At 37.4% G+C, this 24,166-nt stretch overlaps 4 pseudogenes; all 4 read left to right on the top strand.

Annotated features, from left to right (window-relative positions):
- The first annotated feature begins 811 nt into the window (after positions 1 to 811).
- Positions 812 to 1,523, top strand: LOC113877379 (annotated as a pseudogene).
- Positions 1,524 to 15,552: 14,029 nt separating this feature from the next.
- On the top strand, positions 15,553 to 16,630 carry LOC113877378 (annotated as a pseudogene).
- A 2,894-nt stretch (positions 16,631 to 19,524) lies between these two features.
- LOC113878580 lies at positions 19,525 to 20,357 on the top strand (annotated as a pseudogene).
- Positions 20,358 to 23,020: 2,663 nt separating this feature from the next.
- Positions 23,021 to 23,791, top strand: LOC113877377 (annotated as a pseudogene).
- The last annotated feature ends 375 nt before the right edge of the window (positions 23,792 to 24,166 follow it).

The following is a 24,166-nucleotide window of genomic DNA, read 5'->3' as shown; positions in this document are numbered from 1 at the left end:
AATATATAACCTATAATATAAACTATAATAACCTCAGATATGCAGATGACACCACCCTTATGGCAGAAAGTGAAGAGGAACTAAAAAGCTTCTTGATGAAAGTGAAAGTGGAGAGTGAAAAAGTTGGCTTAAAGCTCAACATTCATAAAAGGAAGGTCATGGCATCCGGTCCTATCACTTCATGGGAAATAGATGGGGAAACAGTGTCAGACTTTATTTTTGGGGCTCCAAAATCACTGCAGATGGGGACTGCAGCCATGAAATTAAAAGACGCTTACTCCTTGGAAGAAAAGTTATGACCAACCTTGATAGCATATTCAAAAGCAGAGACATTACTTTGCCAACGAAGGTCCGTCTAGTCAAGGCTATGGTTTTTCTAGTGGTCATGTATGGATGTGAGAGTTGGACTGTGAAGAAAGCTGAGTGCTGAAGAATTGATGCTTTCGAACTGTGGTGTTGGAGAAGACTCTTGAGAGTCCCTTGGACTGCAAGGAGATCCAAACAGTGTCACCCTGCTTACTCTACTATAGGATCCAAATATTTTATTTTTTCCATGTGTTAGTAACTTCATTAATATTTCTACTATTTCTTGTGAAATTTGGACAATGACATCCTTACAAGGAATACAAGTTTAAGCATACAGCATCTTTAATAAATGGTTAGAAAAAAATGTATTTTGCTGACAGAGTTCTTCCTGCTGGGGTTAGCAGACACAGTGGAGCTACAGGCTATCCTTTTTTCTTTTCTTTTTTTTTTTTTTTTTTTGTGTGTGTGTGTGATTTACACACTTACAGTTGTGGGAAATATTGGAATGATCCTTTTAATCAGGACTGATTCTCGACTTCACACACCTATGTATTTCTTCCTGGCAATCCTGTCTTTTGCAGATGTTAGTTATTCTTCCACCATCACTCCAAAGATGCTGGTAGACTCTTTATCAGAGAAGAAAACCATCTCCTTTGCTGGCTGCTTTCTGCCCATGTACTTCTTTATAGTGTTGGCCACAACCAAATGCATCCTTTTCTGGTTAATGGCCCATGACTGCTATGTGGCCATATGCAACTCTCTCCTTTACTCCTTGATCATGTCCAGGATGGTCTGCCTGAAAATGGCAGCAGGGGCTTTTACAGCAGAACTGTTGAATTCTTGTTCACACAGGTTATGTGAGCAGCTTGTCATTTTACAGTTCCAATGTCATCCATCACTTCTTCTGTGATACCCCTCCAATTTTTAAGCTCTCATGTTCTAATACAGGCCTGCATGAAAGCATCTTTTCCACTTTTGCTGATGTGAATATAGTTGGGACTCTGCTGCTGATCCTCACCTCCTCCTCCTACATTCTCTTCTCCACCTTCTGTATGCATACAGGGGAGGGGAGGCACAAAGTCTCACCTGACAGCCATCATCCTGTTGTATTCCACCTCCATCTATACTTATCTGATACCTTCCTCCAGCTGAAAGTGGCTTCCGTGTTCTACACAGTGGTCATCCCCATGTTGAATCTTCTGATCTACAGCCTCTGAAACAGTGAAGTGAGAAGGCTTTATGGAATGTAATTACTAGGAAAAGGGTCCCTTCATTTCTGGGGTTGTTTGGTTAATTTTCTGAACTAATGGAGTATTTAATAAATTTTAAAATACTGGTTGAAGCTTACTATGATTGTGGGCTTCATTTTCTTAACTTAGTAGAGTGCATATTGAACGTTAAAATGATGGATCAACTTATCATTTTTCATTAGAATATTTTCTAAGTAATCATGTTGTATTCATATCCAAATATATTAATCCAACTGGAGATGGAAATTGCAACCCACTCCAGTATTCTTGTTTGCAAAATCCCATGAACAGAGGTGCCTAGAGGGCTTCTCTGTCCATGAGTTGCAAAGAACTGGACATGACTTAGCAACTAACCTTCATATCCAACAGGATAAGCTAAATTATCAAATTTATATGAAACTCTAAAACTTTCATCTAATTGTTCTATATTTCCACTAGATTCTCAAAAGTACCATGTGTTTTAATGAAACTTTGTTTAGAGAATAAAATGATTAATTATTGGGCTTCCCAGGTGGAACAGTGGTATAGAACCCACCTACCAATGAAAGAGACGCAGGGGACAAGGGCTCGACCCCTGGGTCAGAAGGATCCCCTGGAGAAGGAACTGGCAACCCCCTCCAGCATTCTTACATGGAAAATTCCACGGGCAGAGGAGCTTGGTGAGCTGCAGTCTGACATGGGGTAGCAGAGTGGGACATGACTGAGTACCTGATCATTTAGAGACAAAAGTTACAATATCATATGATCTAATCATATAGAGTATTTTTAAGTTCCATTTAGCTTGGCCTTCTGTGTCAGAATTCATGTTAGTATTAATAGAGATATTGATATATTAAATATGTCAAAAAGATTTAAAATTGATTTCCATTTTAAGTTTTTGAATTATTTCTCCAGGAGATGCTTAAGTCATATTTCAATACTAAACTTTTAATTGTAGCAGTAGACCTTTTATTTCCCTTCTTCTCCTCATGCACATATATGTTCATTAAATAATAATTATGAGCTTATACAAACATATGCTATCAAGAAAATTGTTAACTGACTAGAATGCACCAATTAAAGTAGCACTCCTTGGATTCATTCCATTCTCCATAGATTTCCCAATGCTTTTCTCACTTCCTCTCTCCCAGACTGAGACATATACACAAACCACAAGCACACACATTCGACTATGGCAATTTTTAATCAGTGCATGGCTCCAAAGCAGGTAGGTAAATGCTTGGTGAATGAATGTGGCACATATTATTTATATCAAGTTATATCAAGTTACTGGATTTCCTGTGTATGGGAATCTGTTATCAAGTTAGCAATAAAAATGAGTTAAGATGTGTCTTAATGTTAAAGTTAAGCATTATATGGAGTTAGCTAGGAAGCTGGCTTAGTAGAACTCTGGAGGAAACTGAGTAGGATCTAGGGCTTGCTAAGGAGACAAGACCTGAGATGCTGTCAAGCTAACCTTATGGCCTGGAATGAAAGGTCAGTCTGTTCTAACATCCATTGCCCTATGGTCCACATAGTTGACTCTCACCAAAGGGATATTCATGAAGTCATCAATGTTGTTGGTTCATCCCTGGACCATGCTCTTGCCCCACAGGTCCAAATAGTTATCTGGCCCTGGAGGCCATGCAGCAGACTGATTAGGCTGTTCTCAGAGATGGTTCACTCCTTCAATGAGTGGCTCACGCACATTTTTCTGAACCAGCTGGCTGCTTATGGCTGTATTTTTCTGCTTTCCCTGTCTTGAGTAGGCAATGAAATCATATACATGGTTAAGATATTTCATTAATAAATATCAATATTATATTCCTTGCATCAAATGCTTTAATTTCTAGTATAATTTAGAAATAGAAACAATGTTTGGGAGATTAAATCCAGTTATTCTGTGATTTAGGGCTTCCCCGTAAAGAACCTGCCTGCTAATGCAGGAAACACAGGTTTGATCCCTGGGTCATGGAGATCCCCTGAAGAAGGAAATGGCAACCCACTCCAGTATTCTTGCCTGGGAAAGCCCATGAACAGAGGAGCCTGGTGGGCTACAGTCCATGAGATTGCAGAGTCGGACATGACTGAGTGACTAAGCACCACATTCTGAATTTTAGGTTTTATGCATATCGTATTTTAAACCTTGTTCTCTAATCTGTAAGTCTAGTCTCTTATATTTAGTTACTTTCATTTGCAAAGTCTTCAAATATTTCCAACTTTGGGAACTATTACCACTGAATTATATTTGTTAATTTTAATTAGCTGAATATGTACTACTTTTGAAACTTAAGATTATTTATTTAGCCTTTAATTGTTTGGGAAAATTATTTTAAAATCATATTTTCTTGCTCATTTTTTCAAAGAATTTATTTAAAATATATTATATATATATATATATATATATATAAATTTTCTTTGACTCAAAAGAAATTGAGATCGTAAAAGCATTGAGACCTCTAATTTTGAATTTGGTTTTATCATTCTCTTCTTTAGAATTTGACATTTATTAAACCCTCACTTATGAATGTAGCATTCTTTTGCACCTTTTGCTATTTTCATTTTGTTCTGTTTTTCTAATGTCCCTAGTCTTCTATTTTACTTAAATATTTAACGTTACCACCTACCACTTAGCAACAATATTTTGCCTTATTCGAGGATTTATGAGTATTTTACTTACTAAGGTTAATGAATTTTGAAACGCATACCTTTATGCTTTGTTCAGTCAATATTCATCAGCAATTCTGGAAATCAGAGACTAACTTACAAAATTATGAATATCATAAAGTTGGAAAACTAAGCAAACACACGGGAAAGGATGAAATAATCAATATTTAGGAATCACAAAGATTCAAATATACAACTTTACAAAAATATGAAATTATTGGAGTCCTGCATTTAGGAAGAATAAATGTGCAAAGACAGTTGGTATTAATATATAAAAATGTTTATTTGCATTTGTTAAATATAAATAACATGCACAAAAATAATTTTCATTGGTTAATTTAAAAATAGGAAGTCTTAAATTTTGTAAACAACTATTAGGTAGGGGTGAGGTTAAGTGAAACAAATAAGCTTGTTTAACTTCACACAACTCAATTAAGTTAAAACATAGTGTATTAACTTATAATTATGCTTTAAAAGAGAAAGATAAGTGATATTATGTCAAGAGGAGAAAACAAAGTGGTCACATGTATGGGAAAAAAGTGACATATAAAGTAGTTAAATAGATTTTAAAAAGATACAATCTGTAGTAAAAGAAAGCACAATGAACTTCATTGAAAATATGTAGATTTATTGAAATATATGAATTTATAGAAACAATTTTAAAACAAGTAGTCTTTTAGAAACTGTATAAAATGTGGCCATTTGTTGCTCAACTTAGGTACAATTTAATTATTTGGCTTGGAAATTGGTATGTATCATCTTTTTATCTTTAAATTTTGTTATTTTAATTCTACTGTGAAGACTTTGCATATACCTACATTCCATCCTTAAGCCTCGAAACAGTCTATGGGATGTTTCAGTCACTTAATAAAAATTATTATCCTAGAGTTGTTACTAAAGAAGGATGAATCTTGGCCAAGTAATTTCAAGTTTTTGCAAACAAGAGATCAACTGGTTGAAGAGCTATGTCAAAAACTTGGTTTCTGAATTGGGTTCCAATTTCTCAACTTCCTGAAATTGTGTGATCGTTGTAACCTTGTGTTGTAAAACAAATAAACCTATAAGACATCATTCATTATCCATGTTTATGTTGAGTCTGTGTCAGACTCACTAACACACTGGTAAGAGAAGACAGAAAGATGAAAAGAACATACAGACTTGGAAAGTATATGGAGATACATAGTTTATTTAAATGTAAAACAGACCCTTGCTTTCAGATAAAAAAAAAAAAAAATCATTGCCAAGATGCATAATGCTGAGCAGGTTTACCCTATATTTTCTTCTAGATGTTTTATGGTTTCAGGGCTTATATTTACCATTAATCAATTTGAGCTGATTTTTGTTCATGCTGTAAGTTAGGTGTCCAATTTCATTCTTTAACAGGTGGCTATACAATTTTCTCAGTATTATTCTTTGGAGAACTGGTCCTTTTCCCACTGAGTGTTCTTGGCTCCTTTGTAAAATATTAGTTGGCTATACATAAATGTTAGTTGACTATACACAGCCATGCTGTGCAGCATACAGGATCTTAGTTCCCTAACCACAGATCTAACCCAGGCCCCCTACAGTGGAAGTGCAGAGTCTGCACCACTGGACTACCAGGGAAGTCCCTAAAAGACTTGGTCTTAATGCTCATAAAGGGTCCAAAAGACAACATTTTAGGCCTATAAGGAACAGAAGTACAGTATTATTTGCAATAGTGAAGACATGGAAGCAACCTGACTGACCAACAGTGGATAAATAGGTAAAGAAAATATTATATGTGTATATACATCCACACACACAAAACGGAATTAATACCCATAAAAAAAGGAAATCTTGCCATTTGTGACAACATGGATGGACCTTGAGGGCATTGTGCTAAGTAAAAAAAAAAAAAAAAAAAACACTAACCAATTTGATCACATTGACCACAATATTGTCTAACTAAATGAAACTATGATCCATGCAGTGTAGGGCCATCAAAGACAGACAGGTCATGGTGAAGAGTTCTGATAAAATGTGGTCCACTGGAGAATGGAATGACAAATCACTTCAGTATTCTTGCCTTGAGTAACCCATTAACAGTATGAAAAGACAAAACATAGGACACTGAAAGATGAACTCACCAGGGCAGTAGGTGCCCAATATGCTATTGGAGATCAGTGGAGAAATAACTCCAGAAACAATGAAGAGACAGAGCCAAAGCAAAAACAACACCAAGTTGTGGATGTGACTGGTGATAGAAGCAAAGTCTGATGCTGTAAAGAGCAATATTGCATAGGAACCTGGAATGTTAAGTCCATGAATCAAAGCAAAGCAGAAGAAGTGATCAAACAGGAGATGGGAAGAGTGAAGGTCAACATTTTAGGAATCTGGGAAGTAAAATGGACTGGAATGGGTGAATTTAACTCATATGACCATTATATCTACTACTGTGGGCAATAATCCTTTAGAAGAAATGGAATAGCTAACATAGTCAACAAAAGAGTCTGAAATGCAATACTTGGATGCAACCTCAAAAACGACAGAATGATCTCTGTTCATCTCTAAGGCAAACCATTCAATATCAAGATAATCCAAGACAATGCCCTGACCAGTAAAGCTGATGAAGCTTTACCTTCTAGACCTTCTAGAACTAACACCTCAAAAAGATGTCCTTTTCATTATAAAAGACTGGAATGGAAAAGCAGGAAGTCAAGAATCACCTGGAGTAAAAGGCAAATTTGGCCTTGGAGTACAGAATGAAGCAGGGCAAAGGCTAACAGAGTTTTGCCAAGAGAATGCACTGGTTATAGGAAATACTCTCTTTGAACAAAAAAATAAAGACACTATACATGAACATCACCAGATGGTCAATACCAAAATCTGATTTATTATATTCTTTGCGATCAAAGATGGAGAAGCTCTACAAAGTCAGCAAAAACAAGACTAGGAACTGACTGTGGCTCAGATCATGAACTTCTTATTGCCAAAATCAGAATAAAATTGAAGAAAGTAGGCAAAACCACTAGACCATTCAGGTATGACCTAAATCAAATCCCTCACAATTATACCATAGAAGTGAGAAATACATTCAAATGACTAGATCTGATAGATAGAGTGCCTGAAGAGCTATGGACAGAGATCTGTGACATTATACATGAGACAAGGATCAAGATCATCCACAAGAAAAAGGAATGCAAAAAAGCAAAATGGCTCTCTGAAGAGGCCTTACAAATAGCTCTGAAAAGAAGAGAAGTGAAAAGCAAAAGAGAAAAGGAAAGATATAACCATTTGAATGCAGAGTTACAAAGAATAGCAAGTAGAGTTAAGAAAGCCTTCCTCAGTGATCAATGCAAAAAAAAAAAAAAAAAAATAGAGGAAGACAATAGAATGGGAAATACTAGATATCTCTTGGTGGGAATGCAAACTAGTACAGCCACTATGGAGAACAGAGTGGAGCTTCCTTAAAAAACTGGAAATAGAACTGACATATGACCCAGCAATCCCACTGCTGGGCATACACACCAAGGAAACCATAATTGAAAGAGACACGTCCCCAGTGTTCATCGCAACTCTGTTTATAATAGCCAGGACATGGAAGCAACCTAGATGTCTATCAGCAGATGAATGGGTAAAAAAACTGTGGTACATATACACAATGGAATATTACTCAGCAATTAAAAAGCATACATTTGAATCAGTTCTAATGAGGTGGATGAAACTGGAGCCTACTATACAGAGGGAAGTAAGCCAGAAAGAAAAACATCAATACAGTATACTAATGCATATATATGGAATTTAGAAAGATGGTAATGATAACCCTGTATGCGAGACAGCAAAAGAGACACAGATTTATAGAACAGTCTTTTGGACTCTGTCAGAGAGGGCGAGGGTGGGATGACTTGGGAAAATGGCATTGAAACATGTATATTATCATATGTGAAATGAATAGTCAGTCTAGGTTCGATGCATGATACAGGATGCTCGGGCCTGGAGCACTAGGATTACCCAAGGGATGGTATGGGGAGGGAGGTGGGAGGGGGGTTCAGGATGGAGAACACATGTACACCCATGGTGGATTCATGTCAATGTATGGCAAAACCTATACAATATTGTAAAGGAAAAAAAGTAAAATTTTGTGGTGATTTTACTTAGTGTATATTTTATTTAAATCAATAATTGATAATTTTATACTGAAATTTTAGCATTATTAATGAGAAGGCTCAATAAAGCTATCAGCAATGGCAACCCACTCCAGTAGTTTTGCATGGAAAATCCCATGGGCAGAGGAGCCTGGTAGGCTGCAGTGCATAGGGTCGCTAAGAGTCAGACACCACTGAGCTACTTCGCTTTCACTTTGCACTTCCATGCATTGAAGAAGGAAATGGCAGCCCACTCCAGTATTCTTGCCTGAAGAATCCCAGGGACAGGGGATCCTGGTGGGCTGCCATCTATGGGGTCGCACAGAGTCGGACATGACTGAAGTGACTTAGCAGCAGCAGCAAACTACTATCAGAAATAGTAGTATAATACCAAATAAGGGATAATAAACACTGATTAGATTATTTATTCTGTTAACTTTGAATTTGTACAATACTGTTGATTATGGACATTAACTAAAGTTAACTAAAGTTCATAAGGGAAATAAAATAATTTCTTTTTTTTCCTAAAAAGAAAAGAAAATTAGAGATACCAAGAGAACATTTCATGTGAAGATGGGCTCAATAAAGGACAGAAATGGTATGGACCTAACAGAAGCAGTATATATTAAGAAGAGCTGGCAAGAATACGCCAAAGAATTATACAAAAAAGATCTTCAGTTCAGTTTCGTTCAGTCACTCAGTCGTGTCCAACTCTTTGTGACCCCATCAGCCACAGCACGCCAGGCCTCCCTGTCCATCACCAACTCCCAGAGCCCACACAAACTCATGTCCAATGATGCCATCCAACCATCTCATCCTCTGTTGTCTCCTTCTCCTCCTGCCTTCAATCTTTCCAAGCATCAAGGTCTTTTCCAATGAGTCAGCTCTTCGCATCAGGTGGCCAAAATATTGGAGTTTCAGCTTCAACATCAGTCCTTCCAATGAACACCCAGGACTGATCTCTTGAGGATGGGCTGGTTGGATCTCCTTTCTGTCCAAGAGACTCACAAGAGTCTTCTCGAACACCATAGTTCAAAAGCATCAATTCTTTGGTGCTCAGCCTTCACAGTCCAACTCTCACATCCATACATGACCACTAGAAAAACCATAGCCTTGACTAGATGGACCTTTTTTGGCAAAGTAATGTCTCTGCTACTGAATATGCTATCTATGTTGCTCATAACTTTCCTTCCAAGGAATAAGTGTCTTTTAATTTCATGGCTGAAATCACCATCTGCAGTGATTTTGGAGCCCCCCAAAATAAAGTCTGACACTGTTTCCCCATCTATCTGCCATGAAGTGATGGGGCCAGATGCCATGATCTTAGTTTTCTGAATGCTGAGTTTAAGTCAGCTTTTTCACTCTCCTCTCGCACTTTCATCAAGAGGCGCTTTAGCTCTTCTTCATTTTCTGCAATATGGGCCGTGTCATCTGCATATATGAGGTTGTTGATATTTCTCCCTGCAATCTTGATTCCAGCTTGTCTTTCCTCCAGCCCAAAGTTTCTCATGATGTACTCTGAATATAAGTTATATAAGCAAGGTGACAATATAGAGCCTTGACATACTCCTTTTCATATTTGCAACCAGTCTGTTGCTCTAAGTCCAGCTCTAACTGTTGCTTCCTGACGGCCCAGATAATCACAATGGTATAATCACTCACCTAGAGCTAGACATCCTGGAATGCGAAATGAAGTGGGCCTGAGGAAGCAACACTAAGAACAAAGCTAGAGGAGGTGATGGAATTCCAGTTGAACTATTTCAAATCCTAAAAGATGATTCTGTTAAAATGCTGCACTCAATATGCCACCAAATTTGGAAAACCCAACAGAGGCCACAGGATGGGAAAAGGTCAGTTTTCATTAAAATCCCAAAGGAAGGCAATGCCAACGAATGGTCAAACTACCACACAATTGCACTCATCTCACACACTAGCTAAGTAATGCTGAAAATTCTCCAGTCAGGCTCAACAGTATATCAACCATGAACTTGCAGATGTACAAACTGGTTTTAGAAAAGGCAGAGGAACCAGAGATCAAATTGTCAACATCCATTGGATTATTGAAAAAGCAAGAGAGTTCTAGAAAAAAAAATCTATTTTTGCTTTATTGACTATGCCAAAGCCTTTAACTGTGTGGATAACAACAAACTATGGGAAATTCTTCAAAAGAAGGGAATACCAGACCTCCTGACCTGCCTCTTGAGAAATGTATATTCAGGTCAAGAAGCAACAGTTAAAACTGGACATAGAACAACAGACTGGTTCCAAGCCAGGAAAGGAGTACGTCAAGGATGTATTTTGTCACCCTGCATATTTAACTTGTAAGCAGAGTACATCATGAGAAACACTGACCTGGAAGAAGTACAAGCTGAAATCAAGGTTGCCAGGAGAAATATTGCCGGGGTCCAGCCTGGCTGATCCAGGGTATTTGAAAGAAAGACGGCATAGGCGACCTATTTATTTAAATATTTATCAAAGATATAAAGAGTAATAGAATGAGGATAGCTCAATAAGAAAATTCAGTGGAGAAAAGAGGCTGAAATAAGGATAGCTCAGTGAGGAAATTCAGTGGAGAAAAGAGGCTGAATAATTCAGACAGAAGATGAGAGAAAGAACGACATGGGGAGACCAAGTTTTGGTGAACAAGGCCCGCACTTTTTTTCCCAAAGTAGTTTTTATACCTTAAGTTATGCATAGAGGATAATGGGGGAAGGGGTAGAGTCATGCAGTAAGCCAGGCTTTCTTCCTTCGAACTTATCATATGCAAAAGTTTAGGTGATTCTGGCCCAGAGGCCTGTTAACATTTTAAGAAACTTATTTTTCTCTAAAGCTGATTATTCTAAAGTCAGGCTCCAGCCTCCAAAAAACATTGGATAGAGTTGCATTCCTATAGGGCAAAGGTGAGGTGGGCTCAATCAAGAAAAGAATTAACTCAAGGGTCAAAGGTTACAAACATTGAGGCTATTACTTACATTTCTATACACCCATTATATCAATCAATACACTGCCAAGGACACAGTAGGTAAGGGGTATGGAAACTTAGCAGCAAACATTGGCCCAATAAGTGAAAAACCCTTCACCAATACAATTTCTAATCAATCTTTTAACTACTCAAAGGAATCTGTGTTTAGACAGTATAAAACATCTCTTGCCTCTCACAGTTGGGAGGCTCTGAACAATCACGTGTGGCCGGAAAAACCTATTCAGGCAGGCTAGAGGATTTCCAAAGGAGTTTGTAGGTTAAAACACTGTCACACCCAGGACTTATTAACTGGAGCTGTAAGCTAACTCTTTTTTCAGAGAGAAGTAGTGGGGGAAAGCCCCCATAAAGTCAGAGGTGTAAGTGAGAGCACAAAGCAGAAAGTAGGCAGACTCTGGTTTTGGGGGTAGATGCTCGAGAATTTCCAGGGAGACTCCTGAGGCTTGATCCCACCTTTGCGTACGCCAAGCCCCCTTCCTCATGACCTTTGCCAGGGGTGGAGCTCGCTCCCCGCAAAATATCAATAGCTTCAGATATGCAGATGACACCACCCATATGGTAGAAAGTGAAGAGGAGCTAAAGAGCCTCTTGATGAAAGTGGAAGAGGAGAGTGAAAAGGTTGGTTTAAAGCTCAATATTTAGAAAACTAAGATCATGGCATCTGGTTCCATCACTTCTTGGGAAGTAGATGGGGAAACAGTGGAAGCAGTGTCAGACTTTATTTTTTGGGGCTCCAAAATCACTGCAGATGGTGATTCCAGCCATGAAATTAAGACACTCCTTGGAAGGAAAGTTATGACCAACCTATACAACATATTAAAAAGCAGAGATATTATTTTGTCATCAAAAGTCCATCTAGTCAAAGCTATTGTTTTTCTAGTGGTCATGTATGAATGTGAGAGTTGGACTATAAAGAAAGCTGACTGCTGAAGAATTGATGCTTTTGATGTGTTGGAAAAGACTGTTGAGAGTCCCTTGGACTGCAAGGAGATCCAACCAGTCTCTCCTAAAGGATGTCAGTCCTTAATATTCATTGAAAGCACTGATGCTGAAGCTGAAACTTCAATATTTTGGCCACTTGATGTGAGAAACTAACTCGTTGGAAAAGACACTGATTCTGGGAAAGATTGAAGGCAGGAGGAGAATGGGATGACAGAGGATGAGATGGTTGGATGGCATTACCGACTCAATGGACATGAGTTTGAGTAAACTCTTGGAGTTGGTGATGGACATGGAGGCCTGGTGTGCTGCACCCCATGATGTCTCAAACAGCCCATGACTGAGTAACTGAACTGATAGATATGTGTTTCTTTATGGTGTCTCAATTCTGCTCTATTTGTATGTGCTTATGTTTATGTGGAAACCATACTAGTTCAGTAACTATAACTTTCGAATATTGCCTGAAGTTTGGAAGTGTGATGACTCAAAATTTGTTCCTGCTTGAAATTCCTTAGCTGCAATGGAGTTTTACATTGTTCAACATGTAAGAAAACCTAATGTAGTTGGGTGCAAATTAATGAAGTTTATTTCTGTATACTTCAGTTAATTAAACCTCTCAAAATAAACTGCAATGTGCAATGAGGTGATGCTAGTTCTAGTACTATTTTTTTTTTTATTTTTCCATTTACAAATCTATCCATGAAATTTTGAAAATCAATTTGAATCCAGGAAACAGTGGACTTAGTCATGCTATAAACAGACCTGACATGGGCAATGATGTCATGACAAAGAAGACTAAGAGAATGGAATCACAGACTACACTTTCAATAAGAGAATGTGAAATGGAAGAAGAGACTGATAAGATGTTTGTGAGATTTATTCAGGAAACACTCTTTTGGAGAGAATCTGATCTCAGTAACCAGCATTAATGTTCTTTATGTATGGATGTGAGAGTTTGACTATAAAGAAAGCTGAGCACCGAATAACTGATGTTTTTGAACTGTGGTGTTAGAAAAGACTCTTGAGAGTCCCTTGGACTTCAGGGAGATCCAACCAGTCCATCCTCAAGTAGGTCAGTCCTGGGTGTTTATTGAAAGGACTGATGTTGAAGCTGAAACTCCAATACTTTGGCCACCTGATGCGAAGAGCTGACTCATTTGAAAATACCCTGATGCTGGGAAAGATTGAGGGCAGGAGGAGAAGGGGATTAAAGAGGATAAGATGGTTGGATGGCATCACTAACTCAATGGACATGGGTTTGGGTGGGCTCTGGGAGTTGGTGATGGACAGGGAGGCCTGGCGTGCTGTGGTCCATGGGGTTGCAAAGAGTCGGACACGACTGAGACTGAACTGAACTGAACTTAATGTATAAATATGAATTGTGCAGCAGTGTTCTCTATAGAAAACAGCTGTTTTGTTAAAAAACACAATTAGACTGTTTTTTCCCCCCTATTCCTTTCTTTTCTTCTCAAAAATTTCCTGTTCTTTAAGTTTCTCTCCTCCACAGTGATACATATAAACAAATCCACATGAACACACATTCAGTTATGGCAGAGTTTAATCAGGGCATAGTTCCAAAACAGGTACATCAGTGTTTAATGGGTGAAACTGACTCATATTCTGCATGATAGAGTCATGAATTTCCTGCTTATGGAAATCTATTAATTATCAATAGCATCCTTTAAAGTTAATCTGAATATTAAAGGTAAACCTTAATATGGAAGTGGAATGGGAGTGACTTAGTAGAATTCTGGAGGAAATTGAGAGGGGGACAGCTCTTGTTAAGATGGTAACTATAGTATATAGTTTTTGGAGAGAAATTCCTCATGGCTTTTGCCTTGCACTTGCTGCTAGTGTCACCTGATAGAAGCTTCAATATTCAAATCAACTGGTATGTGGTAAAGCTGATCTCATGACCTGTCATAAAGTTGTCATCCAGCTCAAAAATCTAGGTACCATTGTGGCTGACATATTTGAATTATTCATATTTTCCAGAAGAATATTCATGAACTAAGTAGTTAGCATCTTCTTCCAATTTATTTCACTCAAAACAGGTGGATTGCAGGTTAAATTTACCCAGAAATGTGGTGAGTTACATACACACACAATTACACACAAACACACACTCATACATATGCATACATAGGGGGAGAATTACAATTTTGTAGTGGGTTGTGTACCCTTTTGGAATAAGCTAAAATTATCAAAAAAAATAGGCAATTAAATAGCCAATTAAATGTTTTATATTTGGAAAATATCTTTAAAGTAACACAGACATCAATAGCCAAGTTATGATGCAAGTCCATATATAGTGTGATTCCATCTACCTGTGTGTGATCATATTTTAATTACTTTTCATAATGGAGTTTCTGCCATTAGAGGACTGACTCACAACTAAAAGCTGTAGTCTAGTCCCCATGGTTATCCAACCCTCTTTCAGGAAAAAAAAAAAAAAATCCAGGTTTGTGTATATATTCAAGAAGTGTCTCAAATTTTTACACAGATGGAATCCGTATTATCTCTGATTTCATTTCACTTCAGCATAAAAATTGTCTCTTTATAATTTTTATGTCTCAACTGAGTTATTAGAGAAGATTCTGATAAGAATGAAAATAATAGACCAAATGAACTAGTACTGGGAAAGATGTTAGTAAGTATGTGCTGCTGTCCTTATCTTTCACTGCTGAGGGCCAGTATGTGACTGTTACTATAGGGCATTGATTTGATAATGTGCTTTGAAATGAGAACAGATGTGTGGTTAACATTTAAACACTACATAATAATTCTTAAGGGTATAATAGATATCAAAATATTGGTTATTTGAAACAGGCTATGTTTGCTGCTTGGAGAACACAAAAGTGGCATTCGGGTGGTGAGTCATAAATATTGGAGTTGAAGAATATAGACAGCTGTCTTTGTGGGGGAAAAATGCATTTGAGTTAAATACCTCCTCAGAAAATGGGGACGATGCCAACAAGGATAGCTGTGAACTTTGCGTTTTAGATGTGTGCTAAACAAGAAAGAATAGAACATAAATATTGCATTAGAAAAAACTGAAGTGAAATATGGAGACTTAGACCAAGGATTTGTGAATGCGTCAACCCACATTTAAGACAGAGAATTGCTTAACAAACTCCAATGTTTATTCATTTTTCACTAGTTCCTACCTTATTTCAGTTGTTCTTTTACTATACTCTATTATCTAAGCCTTTTTTTCCCCCTCATGTGCCACTAGCCACATTAACATTCCTATTACTTAATGCAAACATAGAACAGTGAAACCTTTCCATGTAATGGAAGCTGAAGCATTTTATATCTGTAAAAAATGGCCAGAAAAAAATATACTTCACTGAAGGACTTCATCCTGTTGGGATTAGCAGACACACTGGAGCCACAGGTTATCCTCCTTTGCAATTTTTCTATGATTTATATGCTTACAGTTGTGGGGAATTTTGGGTCGATTCTCTTAATCAGAGCTGATTCCTGACTTCACACACCCATGTATTTCTTCCTGGCTAAGCTGTCCTTTGTAGATGTTTGTTATTCATCCATCATCACTCCAAAGATGCTAGTAGATTTTTTATCAGAGAAGAAAACCATCTCCTTTGCTGTCTGCTTTCTGCAGATGTACTTCGTTATAGCCTTGGCCACAACTGAATGCATCCTTTTTTGGGTTAATGGCCCGTGACTGCTATGTGGCCATATGCAACCCTCTCCTTTACACCTTGATCATGTCCAAGACGGTCTGCCTGAAAATGGCAGCAGGGGCTTTTACAGCAGGACTGTTGAACTCTGTAATTCACCACACAGGTTATGTGAGCAGCTTGTCATTCTGCAGTTCCAATGTCATCCATCACTTCTTCTGTGACAGTCCCCCACTTTCCAAGCTCTCTTGTTCTGACACATGCCTATATGAAAGTATCATGTCCACTTTTTCTGGTGTGAATATGGTCAGAACTCTGCTGGTGATCCTCACCTCCTACTCCTACATTCTCTTCTCCATTTTCCATATGCATACAGGGGAGGGGAGGCACAAAGCATTCTCCACGTTTGCGTCTCACCTGGCAGCCATCATCCTGTTCTATTCCACCTCCATTTATACTTATCTGAGACCTTCCTCCAGCTACTCCTTGACTCAGGACAAAGTAACTTCTGTGTTCTACACAGTGGTGATCCCCATGTTAAATCCTCTGATCTACAGTCTCCAGAACAGGGGAGTAAAGAAGGGTTCAGGATGGGGAACACATATATACCTGTGGCAGATTCATTTTGATATATGGCAAAACCAATACAATATTGTAAAGTTAAATAAAATAAAATTTAAAAAAAAGAAGGCTTTATGGAATGCAATTACTAGGAAAAGGATTCATTCATTTCTGTGGTTGATTAATTTTCTTAACTAAATAAAGTATATAATTTAACTTTCAGAAACTGGATCAAGCTTATCTTCATTACAACTTAATCTGTCTAATCATGTTCTGGTAATGTTCATCGACACAAGTCCTATTAGATATAATTTATCAAAATTATGTAAGATCATGAAACTTTTTTGTAATTATTGTATGTTTTCCAATGGTTTTCTAAAATGTGATTTATTCATAAAGCTGCCTTGGTTAGGGAAATAAAGGGTGATGTATATGGAGATACGGGGAAGGCAATAGCACCCCACTCCAGTACTCTTGCCTGGAAAATCCCATGGATGGAGGAGCCTGGTGGGCTGCAGTCCATGGGGTCGCTAAGAGTCAGACACGACTGAGTGACTTCACTTTTATGCATTGGAGAAGGAAATGTCAACCCACTCCAGTGTTCTTTCCTGGAGAATCCCAGGGATGGGGGAGCCTGGGTGGGCTACTGTCTATGGGGTCGCAGAGTTGGACACGACCGAAGCGACTCAGCAGCAGCAGCAGCATATGGAGATACTTTTTGCAATGTCACATGAATCTAGCTGTGTATTATATTTGTAATTGTCAGCTTTTTAATGTATTTTTCAACATTTATGATTTGTAAAGGATTGTATATATCACGTGTGTGAAAATGTTTTCAATGTTGATTTCCACTTTATTGAATTAGGGCTGTAATGCTTAAATCATAACTCAGTAATATAATTTAGCTGCTACAGTAAACATGTGGACTTTCATCTCCTTTATCCCCATAAACACATACTTATTCATTAAATAATATGTAGGAATTTGTTTAAATGTATTGGTTTAGAAAACTGCTGTCTGGTTAAAAGGCACCAGTTGCAACAGGTTTTCTTCTCTTCCCATCTTTTCTTCTCAAAAATTTCCTGTTCTCTCACATTTTCTTTCCCAGACTGATCCACATATTATACATAAAGCCACATGCACACGCATTCAGCTATAGCAGAGTTGAATCAATGCATAGTTCAAAGTAGGTAGATCGATCTTTGAAGGATAAAACAGACCCATATCCTTTAAAACAGTCTCATGGATTTCCTGATTATGGAAATATTCTACCAGTCACCAATTAAATTCATTAAAGTTAATCCATATATTATATTAAAGGTAAGCAATCATATATAGGTGGAATGAAGTGACATAGTAGAATTCTGGAGGAAATTGAGTGGGATTCAGGGCTTGCTAAGATTCTAACCACACTTAGACATTTTGAAGGGATATTCCTCGTGGCTCTTCCCTTGTCCTTGGTGCTGAAATTGCTCCTGATAGAAGTTGTAATATTCAAGTCATCTGGGGTATAACAAAGCAGATTCCATGACCTGTCACACCATCCAGTGTCCTCTGCTGTCCACATAGTCCAGCTGCATATGATGAGTATTCATATAAGCATGTAGTTATAAGTTAGTGTCTCCTTCTAATTTATTTCACTTAAAAACAGAGCTTCCATGTTGGCTCAGTTGCTAAAGACTTTTCCTGCAATGTAGGAGATCTGGGTTCAATCCCTAGGTTGGGAAGATTCCGGAGAAGGAAATGGCAAGCCACTCCAGTATTCTTGCCTGGACAATTCCATGGACAAAGGAGTTCAGCAGGCTACAGACCAGGGGGTCCCAAAGAGTCAGACACAACTCAGTGACTAACACACTCACTTTCAAGAACAGAGCTAGATTGAAAGTTAAATTCAGCCAGACAAGTGTAGGGGTACACACACACACAAAGGGAAGAATCATAATTTGGTAGATGATTATGTAACTATTGTAATAAGCTTAAACTTCAAAGAAAGAGGCAATTAAATAGATCTTTTTTTTTTTTTTAATTTGGCAAATAAATACCTTTGAAATAACACAGAGATCAGAAAGTTCCATATAGGGTTTATTCCCATCTACATGCATGTGATCATATTTAAATACTTCTGAGACTGCAGTTTCTGCCTTTAGAGGATTCATGACACAATTAAAACTTATAATCTAGTCCCCATGGTTACCTAATCCTCTTTAAGGAGAACAAAATAAAAGGATAGTGATATGCATATACTCAGAATGTGTCTCAAATTTTTACAAACTGGTAATTCAAAATTTCACTGCTTTACATTTCACTTATAGCATGAAAATTATCCTCTTTATGTTTTTATGTGCCTCACCTGAGTTATTAGGGATTCTAGAAAAAAACCAGAAATAATAGACTAGACAAGTTAGTACTGAGAAAAATGCTGTTAAGTACTTGGTGCAGTCTCTGTCATTCACCACCATAAACAGGTATGGTGTGTGCTAACACAAGACATTAGTTTGATAGTGTGCTTTGAAAGGAGAACAGTTATTTGTGTACCTTAATACACTACAATATCATCACTAAGAATATGATAGATGTCAAAATATCAGTTATCAAACTGGGCTATTTTTTGCTGCCTGGAGAATCGCACACAAGTGATTTCCAAGTGACCATGCATACATTTTGGAGTTAAAGCATATAGACAGCAGACTTGTGGAGAAAACAAAAAAAAGTGATTTCAGTTCAATTCAAATACCTTCTCAGAGAATGGAAAAAACTTCAGAAAGAATAGCTCTGTACTTTGCATTTGGATATGGACAAGACTGGAAAGAATCAAACATAGATGCTGCATTCGAAAAATAACCTTAAATGATGTATGTTATTTAGATGATGAGTCATTTGTGGATCCCTCAGTCCAGAATTAATAGAGCCAATACTTAATAAAATCTAATGCTTATTCGTTTGTTTACTAATTCTCCTGACTCTGTTTACCGTGCTCTGTTGTTCTAGGTTTCTTTTCCATGTATGTTTTACTTTATCAATATTTCTATTTCTGGTAAATTGTGCAAAGGGAAATATGCATACCCAGTTTAAGCATACTGTATCTGTAATCAATGGGCAGAAAAAAATGCACTTCACTCACAGAGTTCATCATGTTGGGATTAGCAGATACATTGGAGGTACACGTTTTCCCCTTTTGCCTTTTCTTGGTGATTTACATGCTTACAGTTGTGGGAAATGTTGGGATGATCCTCTTAATCAGGACTGATTCCAAATTTCACACACCCATGTATTTCTTCCTGGCTAACCTATCCTTTGCAGATGCTTGCACCATCACTCCAAAGATGCTGGTTGATTTATTATCTGGGAAGAAGACAATCTCCTTTGTTTGCTGCTTTTTGCAGATGTACTTCTTTTTAGCCTTTGCCACAACTGAATGCATCCTTTTTGGGTTAATGGGCCATGACCACTATGTGGCCATATGCAACCCTCTCCTTTACTCCTTGATCTTGTCCATGATGGTCTGCCTAGAAATGGCAGTGGGGACTTTTATAGCAGGAATGTTGAACTCCATGGTGAACACCAGTTATGCAAGCAGCTTACCATTCTGCAGTCCCAATGTCATTCATCACTTCTTCTGTGACAATCCCACATTTTAAACTCTCCTGTTCTGACACACACCTGCATGAAAGCATCTTTTCCATTTTTGCTGGTGTGAATATGGTCGGAACTCTGCTGGGCATCCTTACCTCCTACTCCTACATTCTCTTCTCCATCTTCCATATGCATTCAGGGGAGAGGAGACACAAAGCATTCTCCATGTGTGCATCTCACCTGACAGCCATCATCATGTTCTACTCCACTTCCATCTACACTTATCTGAGACCTGCTTCCAGCTACTCTTTGAGTCAGGACAAAGCGGCTTCTGTTTTCTACACAATGGTGATCCCCATGTAGAATCCTCGATCTATAGTATCAGGAATACGGAATTGAAGAAAGCTTTATGGAATGTAATTACTCGTCAAAAGATTCCTTCATTTATGTGATTGATTAATTTTTGGAACTAAGTAGAATATATAATTTAGTTTCCAGAAACTGGATCAAGCTTATTTTCATTATAGATTAATCTGTGTATTCATGTTCTGGTAATTCTCATGAACATGTGCCCTATTAGATATAATTTATCAAACTTATGTAAGATTATGCAACTTTCATCTAATCGTGTGTATTTCCTGTAGGTTGCTAAAATGTAATTTATATGTAAAACTATCTTGGTTAGGGATATAAAGGGTCAAGTATATGGAGATAAAATTTACAATGTCACATGAAACTAGGTGCTTATTATTTTTGTAATTGTTATTTTTTGATGAATTTTTCACCATTTATGATTTGTAAAGGATTAAAATATATCATGTGTGAAAAAGTTTTCAATGTAAAATAGATTTCCATTTTATTGAATTATTAATGTATTAATGCTTAAAGTAAAAATAAAAATAGCATTTAGTTGCTACAGTAAATATGTCAACTTTTATTCCCTTTATCCTCACAAACACATACATATTCATTAAAGAATATGTAGGAATTTGATTAAATATGTTCTGCTTAGAAAACTGCTGTCTGGCTAGAATGGACCGATTGCATCGGCTTTTTTTCTCTTCCTGTCTTTTCGTGTAAAAAATTTCCTGTTATTCTCTCATGTTTTCTTTCCCAGACTGATACACATATTAACACAAAGCCTCAAGCACACATATTCAGCTATGGAAAAGTTTAATCAATGCATAGTTCAAAGCAGTTAGACCAATGTTAGAAGTTTGAAACAGACCCATATTCTTTACAACAGTCTCGTTGATTTCCTGATTATGAAAATGTTCTACCAATTATCAATTCAGTCCATTAAAGTCAATCTGTATATTATATTAAAAGTAAGCAATATTATATAGGTGTAATGGAATGGCTTAGTAGAATTCTGGAGGAAATTGAGTAGGATTCAGGGATTGCTAAAATGATAACCACATTACAGTTTTGGGAGGGATATTCCTCATGGCCCTTCCCTTGCTCTTGCTGCTGAAGTTTCTCCTGATAGAAAATGTGGCATTCAAATCACTGGGGATGTGGCAACACAGACCTTATGACCTGTCACAGACACCTAGGGCCCTCTGTGGGCCACATAGTCCAAGTGGATCAGAAAAATATTCATATAGGGATATACTTAGTAGTTAGAGTCTCCTTCTAGTTTGTTTCACTCAAGAACAAAGCCAGATTGAAGATTAAACTCAGCCAGACAAGTGGAGGGGCACATACACACACAGACACAAAGGGAAGAATCATAATTTGGTAGAGAGTAGTGTACCCATTGGAATAAGCTAAAACTACAAAGAAAGTGGCAGCTAAATAGACATGTTTTTTTTTTTAATTTGGCAAACAACTTTAACACAGAGATCACTGAGTTCCATCTAGAGTTTAATTTCATATACTTGCACATGATCATATTTAAATACTTCTGAGCTGGAGTTTCTGCCTTTAGAGGATTCATGACACAATTAAAACCTATAATTCAATCCCCATGGTTACCTAGCCCTCTTCAAGGAGAATAAAATAAAAGGGGAGCAACATCCATATATACTCAGAAGGTGTCTTAGATTTTTACTAAGAAGTAATATAAAGTTTCACTGCTTTACATTTCATTTGACACATGAAAATTGTCTTCTTCATGTTTTTTTTTTGTTTTGTTTTGTTTTTTGGTGCCTCACTTTAGTTGTTAGGGATTCTAGTAAAAACAGAAATGATAAACTAGACAATTTAGTACTGAGAAAAATGCTATTAAATACTTGGTGCAGTCTCTGTCATTCACAGCCATAAACAGGTACAGTGCGTGCTACCACAAGAACAGTTATTTGTGTACCTTAATATACTACAATATCATTATTAAGAATATGATAGATTTCAAAGTATCAGTTATTGAACTGGGTTATTTTTTTGCTGCTTGGAGAACACACAATTTCCAACTGGCCATGCATAAATTTTGGAGTTGAAGAATGCATGTGACTTAAATTCAAATACGTGCTCAGAGAATGGAAGAAACTTCGGCAAGTATAGTTCTGTACTTTGCATTTTGAATGTGGACTAGACGGGAAAAAATAGAACCATAGATATTGCATTCAGGAAAAAAAAAAAAAAAACTTAGGTGATATATGTGGATTTAGACCAGTCATTTGTGGATCCCTCACTCCAGATTATTAGAGACAAATGCTTAATAAAATTGAATGTCTATTCATTGGCCCGCTAATTTCTCTCTGACTCTGTTTATCATGCACTGTTGTCCCAGGCTTCTTTTTCATATATGACTTACTTAATCAGTATTTCTATTTCTGGCAAATTGTGCAAAGGGAAATATTTACACCCAATTTAAGTTTAAGCATACTGTATCTGTAATCAATGGGCAGAAAAAATTATACTTCACTCACAGAGTTCATCCTTTTGGGATTAGCAGACACACTGGAGCTATAGGTTATCTTCTTTTGCCTTTTCTTAGTGATTTACATGCTTACAGTTGTGGGAAATGTTGGGATGATCCTCTTAATCAGGACTGATTCCCAACTTCACACATCAATGTACTTCTTCCTGGCTAACCTGTCCTTTGTAGATGTTTGTTAATACTCCACCATCACTCCAAAGATGCTGGTTGATTTATTGTGAGAGAAGAAAAAAAATCTCCTTTGCTGACTGCTTTCTGGAAATGTACTTCTTTTTAGCCTTTGCCACAGTTGGATGCATCCGTTTGGGGTTAATGGCCTGTGACCTCTATGTGGCCATATGCAACCCTCTCCTTTACTCCTTAATCATGTCCAGGACCGTCTGCCTGAAAATGGCAGCAGGGGCTTTTACAGAAGGACTGTTGAACTTTGGTTCACACAGGTTATGTGAGCAGCTTGTCATTCTACAGTTCTAATGTCATCCGTCACTTCTTCTGTGACACCCCTCCAATTTTTAAGCTCTCATGTTCTAATACAGGCCTGGTATGAAAGCATCTCGTCCACTTTTGCTGGTGTGAATATAGTTGGGACTCTGCTGCTGATCCTCACCTCCTACTCCTACATTCTCTTCTCCATCTTCTGTATGCATGCAGGGGAAGGGAGGTGCAAAGCTTTCTCCACGTGTGCGTCTCACCTGACAGCCATCATCCTGTTCTACTCCACCTCCATCTACACTTATCTGAGACCTTCTTCCAGATACTCCCTGACTCAGGACAAAGTGGCTTCCATGTTCTACACAGTGGTGATCCCCATGTTAAATCCTGTCATCTATAGCCTTAGGAATAGTGAAGTGAAGAAGGCTTTATGGGATGTAATTACTCGGAAAAGGGTCTCTTCATTTCCGTGATTGCCAGCTTAGTTTTCTTGACTAAATAGAATATATATTGAACATTCAAAACCTGGATCAAACTTATTTTCCTTACTACATAATCTATGTAATCATGTTCTGATAATATTAAAGTGCAAACAATCAATTAGATAAAATTAATTGAACTTTATATATAATACCATGGAAATTTCATCTAATCATTGTATATTTTCCCCAATTTTCTGAAACTTGGGCTTCTTTGTAGAGATATTTTGTTTAGGGAAGTAAAGGATTATGTATATAGAGGCAGGAGTTACAATGTTACATAAAAATAATTGTGTAGTATATGTCTAACTGTCAGTTTATTTTTTTTCCAATCCATCCTTTTTGCCTATTCAAGATTTGTAAGCCATT

Source organism: Bos indicus x Bos taurus, chromosome 19 (assembly GCF_003369695.1).
Source record: "Bos indicus x Bos taurus breed Angus x Brahman F1 hybrid chromosome 19, Bos_hybrid_MaternalHap_v2.0, whole genome shotgun sequence".
NCBI classification, from domain to species: domain Eukaryota; kingdom Metazoa; phylum Chordata; class Mammalia; order Artiodactyla; family Bovidae; genus Bos; species Bos indicus x Bos taurus.
This window is presented reverse-complemented; position numbering and strand designations above follow the sequence as displayed.